A 13,941-nucleotide genomic window follows, 5' to 3' on the forward strand; every position below is an offset into this window, starting at 1 on the left:
CTCTTAAACCTGTGATACTATGTTTTCTTTTTTAGTCATGAACCTTTACATTAGAGTTCTACTTTTGCAGTCTTTGAGATACAACTTCTTGATCTAATGGAGTGTTTGCTGACCTGAGTGTTAAATTGCAAAACATTTACTGAAGTGCCTAAATTTCTCTGGCAATTATTTATTCTCAAGGCCTCGTGAGTTGTTTATAGAACTTTAAGAAAGTTGTCTGTAGTTGATAGTGAGATAAAATGATTTTTGTTGAGTTGTAAATCTTGTGTTACAATATAGATGCCCCTTTTCAACAGAGAAGTTCGTGTTCTGTTGCAGAGGTAGGAGATGTATTGGCATGTCCAGTGAATGGATGATAGGGAGGGAGGAAAGGGTTTTTGATTTGGTTGCCTTTTGGCATTATTTTTTGTTTTACTTTGCTTTTCTGCCCCTTATTTAGTCTATTCCATATAAAGGAAAGAATTGAAACAGTTGAAAATTAGTGCAAAGTGTTATTTGTAGGGACATTAAGTGGTAAATGGAAAAGGAAAAAAGAGTAGGAAGAATGTTGCAGATACAAGTGGGAGTGTAAAATACTTCCTGGTATATTTACAAAAACAACATAGGAGTAATTCTGCCAATGCATACACCAACAATTAATGGGAAAATAAAACATGCTGCTTTTGTCTGTTTGTCCAGATTTTACAGTTTTCTCCTTTGAGTATTTCCAAAGTTGACTTTTGAGTGTGGCAAACATTAGTGAAATTAATGGGCAAGTGAAACAAATTATATCAAATGTTAAAATTTGAACTTTGTCGATGGTTCCCCCCCCCCCCACATAATAGGTGGTAGGTAGCTCCCTTCTGAAATTTTAATGGGAAATTTTTTATTGCTCACTTTTCAAAAAAGGTTTAAGAGAATAAATATTGAGGTGTTAAGCCTCTTCTGAGCAATTTGGATATAATTTGGTTTTAGATGTAGATTCTTTTTTATAAATGCCCAAAAGGGCAATTAAGAGTAATTTTGTTGAAAGAGCAATAGTAAAATGAAAACTACTGGGGAAAAAAGTGGGTGGCTTTGGAGACTACTAGACTTCAGATCCCAGACCTGTGAACCTTGGGCCAATCACTTAACCTGTCTCAAACTCCTCACCCACCTTATAGGGCTGTGGTTAGGAATAAATGAGAATTTTCTTTATCACATGCTTGGGACAGTGTTTGCTGCTGCATAGTATGTGCTCATTAAGTGTTAACAGTTTTAAGCTTTACTCCTAAGTATACTAAAAGGAAAGTGGTAGGTTTTTTGTTTTGTTTTTTTGATGGATGTATAGTAATGCACCCCCTCACCCCCATATCCTCAGTAGACACATTCCAAGACCCCAGTGGCTGCCTGAAACCTCGGATAGTACTGAACCTGATGTCAGAACACATTTCTGTCCATGTCTTCCACCCACAAATTGAATGCCTTGCCATCTTAACTAAGCACTTACCATGTGAACTGTGGCTGTAACTTTTGCAGCTTGAGGTGTGACAGCAAAACTAGTACGAATTTCTTTTTCCTTCACAATTCAGCAGATAGAAGATTCAATATCTGCAGCCTTAGTTTACAATTTTTTTCTTACTAAGTCAAAAACTTTCACCATTTCTTTTAAAGGAAGCATTCACTTTACAGCTTCTCTTTGGCATATCCAAATTGCCAACATTACTACTCTTTGCACTTAGGGGCCAGTATTAAGTAAAATAACGGTTACTTGCACTCAAGCACTGTGTTACCCTACACACAGTTGAGCTGATAACTGAGACAATGACTCAATGACAAACAGGCTGATAGCATATACAGCATGAATATGCTGGACCATGGGAAGATTCACATCCTAGCCAGGACAGTGGGACTGTAAGAGAGTTCATCACGCTACTCCAAAAGGTGGGTATTGTTTATGGAATTTCCCATTTCATATTTTCAGACCACTGGTAACTGAAATGACAGAAAGCAAAACAGAGGATAAGGGGGACTACTGTGTAGATACAATGGATAAATGGAAAGCCAAGTGCATGAAGTTCATACAGTAGTCTTAGAATAGGCCTTAAGATGCAGTTAGCTTATTTGTTGTCCACCCAGAGATTGATTTGAGAAGTATAAGAATATGGTAACAGGCCGGGCGCGGTGGCTCACGCCTGTAATCCTAGCACTCTGGGAGGCGGAGGCGGGAGGATCATTTGAGCTCAGGAGTTCGAGACCAGCCTGAGCAAGAGCGAGACCCCATCTCTACTAAAAATAGAAAGAAATTATATGGACAGCTAAAAATATATATAGAAAAAATTAGCCGGGCATGGTGGCGCATGCCTGTACTCCCAGCTACTCAGGAGGCTGAGACAGGAGGATCCTTTGAGCTCAGGAGTTTGAGGTTGCTGTGAGCTAGGCTGACGTCACGGCACTCACTCTAGCCTGGGCAACAGAGCAAGACTCTGTCTCAAAAAAAAATAAATAAAAAAGAATATGGTAACAGAGATTAAGAGGGTACCATAAAGTTGGCTCTCTATGTTTGTAGGTTCCACGTTCACAGGTACAACCAACCACAGATTAAAAATATGTGGGAAAAAACAAGGATTATTGCCATCTGTACTTAACATATATTGGCTTTTTTTTCCTTGTCATTCCCTAAACAATACAGTATAACAACTAATCACATAGCATTTACATTGTATTTGGTATTTTAAGTAATCTAGAGATGATTTAAAGTATACTGGAGGATGTGTGTAGGTTATTTGCAAACACTTTGTCATTTTGTATCAGGGACTTTTATTTATTTATTTATTTTTTTGAGACAGAGTCTCACTCTGTTGCCCAGGTTAGAGTGCCGTGGCGTCAGCCCAGCTCACAGCAACCTCAAACTCCTGGGTTCAAGCAATCCTCCTACCTTAGCCTCCCGAGTAGCTGGTACTACAGGCATGCGCCACCATGCCCGGCTAATGTTTTCTATATATACTTTTAGTTATCCATTTAATTTCTTTCTATTTTTAGTAGAGATGGGGTCTTGCTCTTGCTCAGGCTGATCTTGAACTCTTGAGCTTAAATGATCTTCCTGCCTCGGCCTCCCAGAGTGCTAGGATTACAGGCGTGAGCCACTGCGCCTGGCCAGGGCCTTTTTTTTTTAGACAGTCTCATTTTGTTCCCCGGGCTAGAGTGCCGTGGCCTCAGCCTAGCTCACAGCAACCTCAAACTCCTGGGCTCAAGCGATCCTCCTGCCTCAGCCTCCCAAGTAGCTGGGACTACAGGTATGCGCCACCATGCCTAGCTAATTTTTTTTTTCCTATTTTTAGTTGTCTGACTAATTTGTTTCTATTTTTAGTAGAGATGAGGTCTCGCTCTTGCTCCTGCTGGTCTCAAACTCCTGAGCTCAAGCAATCCTCCTGTCTCGGCCTCCCACAGTGTTAGGATTACAGATGTGAGTCACCTCGCACGGCCTGTATCAGGGACTTTTGAGCATCCTTGGATTTTGGTATCCATGGGTGATGGTTCTGGAACCGGTCCCCAACTGTGTAACTGTAATTGCATAGAAGATGGAAAGAAGTGGAAATATTTGAGGGAAGATGGGTGGTGGACAGAAGCTGGTGATTGATTAGATGTTAGATAGTGAGATGGAGGAATCAAGGATAATTCTCAAGTTTGGGTAGATGGTTGGGTGGCGATTTGCTAAGTTGGAGAACATAGAGAAGTATTTGTGGAGGGGGGTGGGGTGGATATGGGGAGGGGGGGATGGTGATGAGTTAAATTTTAGACATTTTGAGGTTGTATAGTTCTCCTGAACATGCGTAGTCACTGCTTTCATTTGGTGTATCTGTATCTCATTTCAGCCAACAGACACTGAATATCTACCAAGTCTTAGACATTTGGATTGTAAAGATGAAGTAGGGTGGTTTTTGCTTTTAATACCTTAAGGGATCTGATGGGGTTGGTATGCATCTACCCACAATTTTTCCATAAGTTATGCTCTGATAAATTGAAAAAATATTTTGGGTAAAGGCAGAGGTTAAGGAATATTTCTGACAGTGGATTTAGAGTGTTAGTGGAAAACTTCATACAGAAAATACATATTTGAACAGGGTTGGTGGAGCTGAAAGTAACTTACCTTAGAAATAGGGAAAGTTGGGAAAGTTATTTCAGGTGGAACAAGTACAAGTGGTTCTGATGTGGCTGGAACATAGGCTGTATAGTGGGGTGTTTTTATGGGAGACAGATGGAAAAAGATGTTGGGGTCCTATTGTGGAAAAACAAATATGCTAAGAAATTTGCCATTATCTTACCATTAGGATAAACATTTTATGAGCAAGAGAGTGACATGATTGGGGAAAGACTAATTCTGGTGACGCTGTACAGGATCAACAGAAGAGAAAAAAACCTAATTTCAGGAAGACAAGGAGTATGTTACTTACCTCTTCTGAGATGAAGTCATCATTTGCCTTGGGAGTTTTAGTAAATTGTAATTACCAGAATGAATTAAGATCCATGTTTTGTTTACCAGTTGTCATAAATGTAGAAAATATAGCAGATACTAACTCTGAAACCATTCACAGATACACAATTTTTAGGAGACTTTTTTTTTTTTTTTAAAGATAGACGATGTGGTAGCTTCTCCATCTAGGATCCCCTGTAGGCATTCCCTTTTAGAAAACCCCAAAGTTTGCTTAAAATCAAGAAATGTTCAGTGATAGTTAGCTTGCAGTTTAGGTTTAATATACACATGTCATTGAGTTGATTTTTAAGGTGGGATTGTAATGAATAACAGTGTCCTCATCTTATAGTTATTTTCACGCCAAGAAGTGTCTCTAAATAAGTTGATAAAAAGCAAAGCAGGTAGTCAACATAAAATTTCTAAAAGTGAGCTGCAGGTCTCATTCTTGATCAGTTATACACTCTATCTCTGTTTAAAATTTGGAACTTAAGGCTGGGAGCCGTGGCTCACACCTGTAATCCTAGCACTCTGGGAGGCCGAGGCGGGCAGATTGTTTGAGCTCAGGGGTTCGAGACCAGCCTGAGCAAGAGTGAGACCCTGTCTCTACTAAAAATAGAAAGAAATGATCTGGACAGCTAAAAAAAAAAAAAATATATATATATATATATATATATATATGTGTGTGTGTGTGTGTATAAAAATTAGCCAGCCATGGTGGCGCATGCCTGTAGTCCCAGCTACTCGGGAGGCTGAGGCAGTAGGATTGCTTGAGCCCAGGAGTTTGAGGTTGCTATGAGCTAGGCTGACGCCATGGCACTCTAGCCCGGGGAAGAGAGTGAGACTCTGTCTCAAAAAAAAAAAAAAAAAAAAAATTGAAACTTAAATGTGTTGGGGCTTAAGAATAAACTTCATGTTATTCCTTGAGCATGGTGTAAAAAAAAAAAAAAAAAAGAAAACTTCAAGTTAATCTCTTCCCAAAGTATAGGTACACCTTTCGAGGTCTTGGTTGCAGGACATGTTAAGAGTGCATATTTTGAAATTTGCTTGCACTTTTGCCCTTTGCTTTGGATTTCAAAATTTGACAGCTGCCAGCATGCTTAGCTATGTTAGCCTGTGTAATTGATTATCACCTTTGATCCAGATTTATATAAAACTCACAGGTTTTCCCAATTGTTTTAGAAATAGGAGTCTTAACTGTCTTTCCAGCATGGATATTTTATTTTAATTTTTTTAGTGTTATTTCAAATTATGTAGTTTGAGGTGTTTGAGCATCTTTCTTTCCTTGCTAGGTACATTGTTTATATGATTAGGGTAATTTTGCTTCATCTATGGAGTACTAAAATACTATTTTTATTTATTTATTTATTTTTTTTGAGATAGAGTCTTGCTCTGTCCCCAGGGTTAGAGTGCGGTTGCATCAGCCTAGCTTACAGCAACCTCAAACTTCTGGGCTCAACCGATCCTCCTGCCTCAGCCTCCCAAGTAACTGGGACTACAAGAGCACACCATCACACCCAGCTAATTTTAAAATACTGTTTTTCAAGTAAAGTACTGAATGGAGGTTAGGAAAATTGTTTTACCTGAGAAATTTGTGAAATTTGCAAAATTTTTATTTTATAGGCTGTAGTGTTTTAAAATCTATGCTTTTTAACCATCCAGTATTAAGAGAGTGTCCCAAACCAGTAAGAAATAGAGATCTTTCTGAGATTGGTAGTTGGAATGTTTAGCTAAATGGTTACCAGAATTATGTTATGCAGATTTGATTTTTAGCTTCAGTCTTCTTTGAAATCCCAAATCCCTAACCTGGACTAGGGGCTTTGAGTGTTCTCATCTCTGCCCACCTCATCACTCACCTTGTTCCCCTGGCTTTGCGCTTCTTTTCAATTGCTGAATTAGCTAAGCCTTCTCTCCCTCCCCCTATAGGTGGTTTCACTCTTCATCTGTCTGGCTCCTACTCATCCTCTGGCCTCACCACTGAGTTAGATGAAAGAAATAAAGGTTTTGAGATCTGAATGCTTTTTTTAAAGCATTTTAATGTGTCAAAGAAAGCTAGCTGAAGGGAGGAGAAGGAATAGATGAATTCTGTCTTCTAAGTGGGTATGTGAGAATTGACTAATTTTAGAATAACTACTATTGGTATTTTGCGTAATGAACACAATTTAAGAGCAGAACTGAGTTGATTTTACTTCACTTTACCTAAAGTACAAAAATAAGCCTGTTTATTCAACAAATAATCTGTGAGCCTTGTAAGTGAAAAAATGTGTAATTGGAAGAGGTACTAAAGTGGTAGAATTATTTTGATCCAAAATTATCTTAAGTTAGATTTTGCATCATAGGTAAGTAACTAAAAAATTGTTTTATGCTCACAGCTATAGTGTTTGGGATTATATTGTTAATGGTCCTAATTTTGAAGGTTATGCTTTATATATTTGGTGGTGGGCAATATTTGTCTAATTTCTCATATATTGTGGAATTGTGTGTGTTTTTTGATTTTTGGGAACATTAAGTGAGCTGAGGGTATTTTATAAGGATCCTCACATACTGTGAAGACCACAGCAAGCTATACAGAAGACACCAGGGGTGATCTATGTAACCAGTATGTAATAATGAAAGGATGTTTTGACTCAACACTAGTTTCCCACATGTTTTCCAAACCGATTTTTGTTTAAATTGTCACATTTCTAATAAACAGTTCCTTAGATATACCATATATTATGCTAAACTTTTCAAATGTTTTAAATCTGACCTGTCAGTCACATTTTACATCACTATGTTTGGATCGAATGTATACTCAGATGAAGAAACATTTTACTCAGAGTCATTTTGTATTTGAGTATCATTAAAGGTCTAAGGGAACTTGTCAACAGACTATTTGGTAGAAATAGGCTGTTGATGATGTTGATTGGTTAATACTTCAGTAAGGGTAGGAGGTGGTTCTTACCTGTGTTGTGTGTGGGGGGGACTTGGCTTATTGTCAGTGACTTCCCCCTCCCCTCCACCCCTTCCCCTCCCTGTGGCCACAGTGGCTGCTCCCTAGGCCTGCTCCCTAGACCGTAGGAAATGAGCGATAACAATGACATCGAGGTGGAGAGCGACGAAGAGCAACTTCAGCCAACTTCAGCCGAGGTTTCAATCTGCAGCTGACAAATGGGCTCATCATAATACACTGGAACGAAAACGTAGGGACCACATTAAAGACAGCTTTCACAGTTTGTGGGACTCAGTCCCATCACTCCAAGGAGAGAAGGCATCCCGAGCCCAAATCCTAGACAAAGCCACAGAGTACATCCAATATATGCAAAGGAAAAACCACACACACCAACAAGATATTGACGACCTAAAGCGGCAGAATGCTCTTCTGGAGCAGCAAGTCCGTGCACTGGACAAGGCGAGGTCAAGTGCCCAATTGCAGACCAACTACCCCTCCTCAGACAACGGTCTCTACACGAATGCCAAGGGTAGCACCAGTGCTGCCTTTGATGGGGGCTCTGACTCCCGCTCGGAGTTGGAGCCTGAAGAGCCCCAAAGCAGGAAGAAACTCCGGATGGAGGCAGCTAAGCTACTTGCAGCAGGCCGGCAATAAAAACTGTCTCCATCGTCTCATCCTCCTTTCAGTTCATCGTTGGAACCCTCAGAACCATTTAAGAGACTCCTTATTTTTCTTTCTCCCTTTTTCTTAAATTTTTATTTTTATGTAGAAGCTCTTAGGCAACAGCTCTTGTTCTCCTTCCCCATTTCCACTATTTTTTTTTTTTTTTTTAATGTGTTCTCTTCAGGGATTCCCTGTCCCCACCAGGAATTTTTAAACCAAAACACCCCAACTTGGCAGCTTTTTCTGTGGAGGAAAGATGGCCGGCTGGCGGGACCTCTGAGCACATAAGCTCCTCCAGCCCTGCTGGGCCCGTGCCTGGAGGATGCCTCATCTCCCAGTCCACCCTCACCTCTGTTTGATAGACTTTGTGAATCTGTTAACTGCTCTACTTTGAGAAGACAACCGGATTGAAGTAATCAGAGTTACCCTTCCTCCTTTTTTAAGGATTTTTTTTTTTGAGACAGTCTCATTCTGTTGCCCGGGCTAGAGTGCTGTGGCGTCAGCCTAGCTCACAGCAACCTCAAACTCCTGGGCTCAAGCGATCCTTCTGCCTCAGCCTCCCGAGTAGCTGGGACTACAGACATGTGCCATCATGCCCGGCGAATTTTTTCTATATGTATTTTTAGCTGTCCATATAATTTCTTTCTATTTTTAGTAGAAACGGGGTCTCGCTCTTGCTCAGGCTGGTCTCGAACTCCTGAGCTCAAATGATCCACCCGCCTCAGCCTCCCAGAGTGCTAGGTACAGGCGTGAGCCACCTCGCCCAGCCTTTTTCTAAAATGTTATTTATCGCTCCTATTGAAAGACCACATCCTTAAAGAAGTTTGTGGCATATAGGAAAAGTGGAGAGAGATTTGCAGCGCAGAGTGGGCTTTGGCATGTTTCACTCCTGGTTCTCTCAGCCGGCTGTTTAAGTCTGCAGTGCCAGCCTTACGGAGGGCGGCATGACACTCTAGGGGTATGTATGGGAGATGGCAGCAGTGAAGTGGCAGCCCCCAGGGAGTGGTTATTTGGGGGTGAGACAGGGAGGAGGGAGTATTGGGTGGGGCAGAGGTTTTGTATTGAGGGCCAGTGATGTTTTTTTTTTCCAGCATATTGTGGGGGTACAAAAGTTTAGCCAGTGATGTTTTGATATGCATTTCCTGCTACTGAAATTTGAATCTGAGTAAATTGCCCCTATTTCTGATGATGTCAATATTGCAAAGCGACAGATTCATAAAGTAATGATCAAATCTTCCTTTCTTTCTGTGTATATTTCTAAGAAATAGAGCCAACTGATTTTGTATGTAAATACCAAGAGCAATTTACCTGGTACTAAACCCACACCCCAGTGCGGACCCTTCCCTGCCCTCACCCTACTTCCTTTCCTGCTGTCCTGGAACCTGTCTCCCTGATGTGATCCAGCCCTGGTTCTGGCTGTGGTCAGCAGATCCCAGTGAAGGGTTTTGTGCTTTTAGGCTTCATTTCTTTGTCGTTTTCCTACTCCGTTCCTGGCATTTATTGATTTCTAGGTGTACTCTGTAGTCTCAGTCTATGTTTGATTCCATTCCATGGAATAAAAAGTATGTTGCACATACTGCTGAAAAACTGTCTTGCAAGTTAAGGCTTCCTCCTTTACTATAAGACTATAAATAAATGCTTTATCCTTAAAAGAAAATACTAAGCAGGAAATGTCTTACTGGAATAGTGAGTTCATTCTTTTTAGCAGTCATTTGTGATAAGGTTTTTATAATATTTGCCATAGAATAGTTAAGAGGTTATGGAATAAATTTCAGATTTATAAATTTTCAGTCAAATAGAAAGGGGGTAGAAGTAATCAAATACCTAAGAGCTCTGCTTACTATCTAGAAAAAAATACTTCCTTTTACTTGCCTACCTCCTGCTTACCAAACCACTGCAGTCTGGCTTTTGCTCTGACTCCGCTGACACTGCTCATTCCTAGATTACTAATTATCTTCTATTATCTACATTTAGTAGATTCTGTGGAGCATGGAACATCACTACCAGTTCCTTCTTGGAACCTAGGTTCCAGTACAGTATTCCTGATGGAAGGGGCTGGTGAATGTTAGGTTTTAGCATCCTTTGTTGGTTAACATCCTTGTTGATCATTGTCCCTTAAATAATACTGGCATGTCTGGTGGGCCTTTTCCTTTTTGCCCCATAAATAACCTTTGATCAACCTTATTCTGTTTCGGGTTTACAACTCCTTTGTACAGACCTTCTCTTGGTGCTCCACAGCTATTAAGTATGTGCCTGCTAGACATCTCTACATAAGTATCCTGGCGGTGACTTCAGCCCCACGCTTCTCTCTCACATCGCCAGGTATTCCTCTGATTGATTGCCTGTCTGGATAACTGTACCACTGTACTCTTCGTTTGTCCAAGCCAGAAACTGAGGAGACATCCTTGTTTTTTTCTTTTCTCTTAACCCTCCACCTATAGTGAGAAAGAGAGTTCTTTTGATTGGCCCCTTTGATGCTTTTGTCTGTTTGGTATTTCTGCTCCAGGTATAAGTGCTAGTTTTCATTGTTTCTCTAGCAGCAGCCTCTCAGCCAGTCTCCCTGAACCTAGACTTGTCTGTCCAATTCATTCTTCATCCTCTTTGCCTGAATGGTCTCTAACAAATGCATGTTTGTTCATATCATAATTTTGCTTAAAAATTCTTCAGTAGATTAATTTTCTCTCTAGAATAAAAATCCCAAACTTATGTTAGAGAACTCTCCAGGTTATTTCGTACATATTGAATGTCTAAATTTTATTCAACTAATCTGAACACTACTGCCTGCGCTGGGCAAGTTGAGATGGGGGCCTGAGAAGGTTATTTGAACCTTTATTTTTTTTCTCTTTTCTTGAAGGAAAAGAATGAACCCGAGGAGCTTAGTAAGAGGCTTGAAATGGAGGCCGGTCAGTACTAAAACCCACTGTTCAACAGGATTTGTTTAAATTATGTAATTTAAATTTAATTTTTTCCCCTTCTTTCATACATACAACGTTTAGTTGGGACTTGATTTGTTACCAGTTTTGATTTTCTTTTTTTTGAGACAGAGTCTCACTCTTGTTTCCCTGAGTGGAGTGCCGTGGCATAAACCTAGGTCACAGCGACCTCAAACTCCTGGGCTCAAGTGATCCCCTGCCTCAGCCTCCCGAGTAGCTGGGACTACAGGCCTGCGCCACGACACTCGCCCAGCTAATTTTTCTATTTTTAGTAGAGATGGGATCCATTCTTGCTCAGGCTCGTCTCAGAACTTTTGAGCTTAAGTGATCCTCCTGCCTTGGCCTCCCAGAGTGCTAGGATTACAGGCGTGAGCCAGCACGCCTGGCCTGTTACCACCTTTAGACCACTGGGTTTCATTTGCTATTTATGACAGGCTAAAGACATAATCTCATATATTAGTTTCCTTTTTATAACGCATTGCTCAATTCACTGCTCAGGTTTTATTCTGAGAAGCCCTTGAAGAAAAATCTGATGGGAAAGAAAGATTTGAAATTTGGTGGCTAAAATGAAATCCACATAATAGATTTTTGAACCTTAGTACTGTTAACCCTACCGACATAGAACTGATTATTTAGCGATTAGGTAGCTTTTCTTAGTTGGAACATACTATTTAAATTTTGTTAAAAATTTTTCTCAGTTTAAAAACGTTCAGAGAATTATAGTTCAATAATCTCAAACAACAGCTAAAAGTAAAGTCTTTGTTTTCTTACATAGAACATTGGACTGGGATCCAGGGAATTTTAATAGATTCCATATTCAGTAACAAAATAGTATTATCTTAGGGGAGCCAAAGTTAGCATCAGTTACTGTATCTATAAAATGAGAGAATCAGTAATTTTCAAATGTAAGTGCTTCCTAGTAGAGACAGGGTTGTAAGAGTAGCCTGAAGAGGATGAGTCCTCATTCTTCTAATTTCTCTAAAGGCAGCACTACTTAGCTTTTTATTGTGTCTGTGCCTTCAAGTAAACATAGAAACCTTGTGCTAGTTGATTGCCAAGAATCATTCACTCTGCCCCATATGGTATATAACGACAAAAAAGATTAATAGTAAATTTACACATTTATATAGTATATTAGAATCTTTCAGAAGCTTTAAGAAACATTGGTTGGTTGGTTTTTTTTTGTTTTCTTTTTTTTTTTTTTTTTGAGGCAGAGTCTTGCTTTGTTGCCCGGGCTAGAGTGAGTGCCATGGCATCAGCCTAGCTCACAGCAACCTCAAACTCCTGAGCTTAAGCGATCCTTCTGCCTCAGCCTCCCAAGTAGCTGAGACTACAGGCATGCGCTACCATGCCCGGCTAATTTTTTCTATATATATTTTAGTTGTCCAGATAATTTCTATTTTTAGTAGAGACGGGGTCTCGCTCTTGCTCAGGCTGGTCTCGAACTCCTGACCTCCAGCCATCCACCCGCCTCGGCCTCCCAGAGTGCTAGGATTACAGGCGTGAGCCACCATGCCCGGCCCATTTCATTGGTTCTTAAAACAACTCTGTGAGGGAAGTAGAATAAATTTTAAGACCTTGATAGAAGAGATAACTTAAGTTCATGGTTGGAAAGTGACATTTACAACAAGGTCAAGACAACTTGTAGAATTGGATTGTAAATTCAGATATTTAGACTACATGATCTTTGCCAACTGAGATACCACTGATGGCTGATGGCATTTGGGATCATAAATTTCCAGAACTTTTGAGGCACAATCTTAATAGTTTAGGAGGCTTATACCTGTAATCCCAGCACTTAGGGATGCTGAGCTGGGAGGATCAACTGGGCCCAGGAGTTCGAGGTTACAGTGAGCTATGATCACACCATTGCACTCTAGCCTGGGCGCACAGAGCAAGACCTTGTCTCCAAAAAAAAAAAAAAGGTAGGACTCTAACTTGACAGCCAATGGTATTAGATGAAATAATAGGGTCTGTTTGATCAGGGGTCCAAAAAGTATATATTTTTTACATAGTCTTCTACATTTAATCTACATAGTAGTTGAAAATAAAGGTTTTAAGGTAGAGGTAATACCTTCACAATTGACTTGTAAAAAAAAAATAAGGTAGAGGTAAGAGAACCTTTATAAAATTATAATTACCCAGATATTTTTGGAAACATTTAACTATTACATTAACTATTACCTAGTTAATATTATCTAATACTATGTTTCCAAGCATGTGCTAGGTGCTTCGGGAAATATAAGTATCTGTGAAATTATACCCTCATCCTTCAGATACTTAAAATTCGGTAAAGAAGGAAGATGCATACAAATACTTAGCTCTAACAGAAGATAGAAGATAAGATGTGCATAGTTGAGGTCATAACAAAAGCGAGCCATCCTGGAAAACAGGAGTTTGGGATCAATCTTTGTGTTGAAAGCTGAGTGTGGATCTCTTGTAGTGTTAACTATAGTTGGGTCTATTGAAATTAAGTTGAGGATTGCCTTTTTTGTTTTGTTTTGTTTTTTGAGACAGAGACTTCGCTCTGTTCCCCAGGCTAGAGTGCCGTGGCCTCAGCCTAGCTCACAGCAAGCTCATAAACTCCTGGGCTCAAGCAATCCTTCTGCCTCAGCCTCCCGAGTAGCTGGGACTACAGGCATGTGCCACCATGCCCGACTAATTTTTTTTCTATATATGTATATATTTTTAGCTGTCCAGATAATTTGTCTATTTTTTTAGTAGAGACAGGATCTCGCTCTTGCTCAGGGTGGTCTCGAACTCCTGACCTCGAGCGATCCTCCTGCCATTTAAAAAAGAACAACCCTTGGCCAGACATGGTGGCTCACGCCTGTGATCCTAGCACTCCGGGAGGTGGAGGTGGGAGGATCGCTCGAGGTCAGGAGTTGGAGACCAGCCTGAGCAAGAGGGAGACCCCGTCTCTAACTAAAAATAGAAAAAATTAGCCTCTACTAAAAATAGAAAAATTAGCCAGATATCATGGC

General features: G+C 40.2%; 1 protein-coding gene and 1 pseudogene across 2 annotated transcripts in view; both read left to right on the top strand.

Moving 5' to 3' along the window:
• Positions 1-13,941, top strand: part of EP300 (E1A binding protein p300) — an 80,416-nt gene that overhangs the window by 4,564 nt on the left and 61,911 nt on the right. The window lies entirely within an intron of this gene.
• Positions 7,493-8,015, top strand: LOC138396731 (protein max pseudogene; annotated as a pseudogene).

This window comes from Eulemur rufifrons, chromosome 16, assembly GCF_041146395.1.
Source record: "Eulemur rufifrons isolate Redbay chromosome 16, OSU_ERuf_1, whole genome shotgun sequence".
NCBI lineage: Eukaryota > Metazoa > Chordata > Mammalia > Primates > Lemuridae > Eulemur > Eulemur rufifrons.